We start from the raw sequence: 3,605 nt of genomic DNA on the forward strand, positions 1-3,605 counted from the left end.
CATGATTAGTAAGTCGATCCTTCACAGGTTGTTCGTAACTAGAGCTGGGTCAATTTACCGTTTTACCCCTAAAGTTATTTCTTGTTTCTTATGTCTCACTGACTCTTAGGCCAATGAGAGGGTGGGGCCCTTTGTTAAAGACCTGGACTCAGTACTTCAGGGAACTACCTCTCTTCTATCCCTAAAAGTGGGTAGGAGTGAATTTCATCTTGCACCCCACGTCCCCAGCCATTTACCCAGTCTTACCCCTGAAATGGGAGGCCTATTGAGTCGGCGAACTTGAGCCACTCTCACCCATGCAAATCTAAGAATAATTTCGAATAAACAGGAGTTCATGGTTAGCTCAGGATTAAGATCGAGTTACCTAGGTCATTGAATGAAAAGAAAATTAGTCTCAACAATAAACAACATTATCAAGTAAGAGTGATTTTCTTCATGGTCCGATCTTATGCATTACTCATTGCATAGGACGCCCCCACTCACATGTTTCCACATCTACAATTTTAGTGATCACATTGTTTATATCATATACAAAAGTGAGCTGCATCCACAGTGTCCCAAGAATAAGATACTCAGTCTTATCCTTATACTATAGAGCATTTTGACTATATACTTGAACTTGATCAACTCTTATGTCTCTACATATAGATCAAGTAATCATACTATAGCTAGAGTGTTCTTAGTTTATTGGATTTAGATTAATGATCGTAAAGTTCACTTTATTCAATAACAATCTTTACTGAATAAACAACAATAATAACTTTATTGAAAATAGAACATGTTTTTGTTTACAAACTATGAGTTTAAGGACATAAAACCCAACCGAGAGAAGGTTTCTTCATAGTCCACCCCCTCTCTTTGGTATAACCCTTTGCTAGAAGTCGATCTTTAAAGGTCTGTACCTTACTGATTTAGTCTCATTTCCTCTTATAGATCCATTTGCAACCAATAGCTTTTACCCCATCTGGTTGATCTACAAGTTCCCAGACTGAATTGAAGTACATTGACTCCATTTCAAGATTCATGTCTTTGATCCACTAATCTCTATCTTCATCATTCATTGCCTGTTTATAGGTCAATGGATCCTCAATGCCATCATCAGGTATGATGACTTGAGTTTCTGCCAAACCCAAGTAACGATTGGGTTGAGTTATAACCCTCCCACTACGTCGAGGCATTATCAACTCTGGAGAAGGAAGTGATTGACCAGAAGTGCAGCTCCATCAACAACTCTTGTTGAAGGACTAGTGTAATCAACAACTCTTGTTGTTTTATCAGTATCTTCTTTAGAAATCTCACTCAATACTAGTTTGTTGTGAAGTTGATGATTTCTAACATGGTCTTCCTCTAAGAATGTAGCATTTGTTGATACAAACACACTATTTTCTTTAGGGTCATAAAACAAACCACCTTTCGTCTCCTTGGGGTATCCTACGAATATACATAATTTTGAACGACGTTCTAATTTCTTGGATTTTTGCAACAACACATGTGCTAGGCATCCCTAAATCCTAAAGTGACGTAAACTATCTTTACGCCCTTTCCATAACTCATAAGCTGTTTCTGGAACATTCTTAGAAGGAACCATGTTAAAAATATATGTAGCAGTCTCCATTACATATCCCCAAAACGGATCAGGTAATTGAGAGACACTCATCATAGACCGAACCATGTCTAACAGAGTTCTATTTCTCCTTTACGATACACTATTCTGTTGAGGGATACCAGGGGCTGAGAGTTGAGACGTTAATCCATGTTCTATCATATAGTCCTGAAATCTTAAGTCCATATACTCTCCATCTCGACCTAATCGATGTGCTTTAATAGTTTTACCTAATAGATTCTCAACCTCAGTCTTATACTCTCCGAATTTTTCAAGAGCTTCAGATTTGTGATGCATTAGGTAAAGACAGTCATACCTTGAATAATCATCAATAAAACTGATGAAATATTCATACACTCCTCGTGCTTTGACATTCATTGGACCACAGAGATCTGTATGCACGAGTTCTAAGGTTTCATTGGCTCTATAACATTTTTCAGAAAACGATCGTTTAGTCATTTTACCCTCAAGACAAGACTCACATGGAGGTAAAGAGTTGTCTTCTAACTCATTTAGATGTCCTCTTTTAACCAATCTCTTAATCCTATTGAAATTAATGTGGCCTAGTCTGAAGTGCCAAAGATAGGTATTAGGAGAAATCTTTTGTCGTTTATTTTGAGTTTCAACTGTTTTAAACATCTCGGTATTTAAAATAGCTTTTGTTTCACTCGGTTTTAACCTATATAAGTTGTTTTCTAGTTTTGCAGAACAAATATGAATACCTCTTTTACAAATGAACACTTCATTGATTTCAAAAGATTTTTATATGCAATTTTTCTAATAAACAAGAGATAGATATTACATTTCTTTTCATTCCAGGAACAAAAAGTACATTATCTAATATAATGAATCTATCTCCAAAAAAACAATTTTAAATTTCCTATTGATCTTGCTGAGACAACCTTTCCTGTTCCAACCTTAAGTGTTATCTCGCCGTCCGCAAGCATTCGCTAGGAGCTAGTTTCCTGGTAAAAAGAACAAATATGATTAGTGGCCCAAGAATCTAGTATCCAAGTTGAGTTGTCATACTCTACTAAACATATTTCTACAACGAGTAAATCATATTTACCTTGTTGTGTCTTTTCGACTTTTTTCTCTGCAAGGTATTTTGGGCAATTTCTCTTCTTGTGCCCGTTTTCGTTGCAATGGAAACATTTTTCTTTATCTGCTTTTTGAACCTTGTGTTTGGGGTCAGTAGAAATCTTATTTTTCCCCTTACCCATTCTTCTTTATCTAAACAATTTTAGAAGTTGAAGGTCCGGACTTATTTTTGGAGGACGATCCTCGTAGTAATTTATTAGAGATAACAACATTTGCTTCTCCTATTTGTCCCTTGTTCGTTAAGAGGGACTGATAAGTCTGTAGCTCATTGAGAAGAGCAGTCAAGTTATATTCTATCTTGTTCATCATCATATTTGTGCGGAACTGGAAGAAGCTCTTCAGAAGAGATTCCATGATAAAACTGACTTGACTCTTCTCATCAATGAAATCTCCATTTTCTTCTGCCACATTGAAATGGACCATGATGTCTAGGACATGTTATCTAACTGAGGTCCCTTCTTTCATACAGTAGTTGTAAATGTATTTTATGGCGTCATGTCTAAGGGAGAAGAACCCATTTCAAAGATTCCCTAATCTCTTTAGTAGTACCCATGACGTTGTGTTTCTTAGCCAAAACATCAGATAGGCTAGCTAAAATGTACACTCGGGCTTTGTCATTTGCCTTTGTTCATCTGTCATATGCATCCCGAACTGTTCTGTTTGCATTTGAGCTGGTGTTTGGAGGACATTCCTCAGTTAAAACAAACCTTAAATCATCAATTACAAGTATTGTGTTTTGGTTTTATTTCCAAGTTGCGTAATTGTCGCCGTTTAATTTCTCAAAAGCGAGTAATTGTACTATTGAGTTTGTCATGCTGTGATATAAAGAAAATTCTATTAGTGATTTGATTTAATCCTGTTTAATCCTGTTTAATTCAATCAAGTTTAGCAAATGTAATAA

This window comes from Cucurbita maxima, unplaced genomic scaffold (assembly GCF_002738345.1).
Source record: "Cucurbita maxima cultivar Rimu unplaced genomic scaffold, Cmax_1.0 Cma_Scf00083, whole genome shotgun sequence".
Classification (NCBI taxonomy): Eukaryota; Viridiplantae; Streptophyta; class Magnoliopsida; order Cucurbitales; family Cucurbitaceae; genus Cucurbita; species Cucurbita maxima.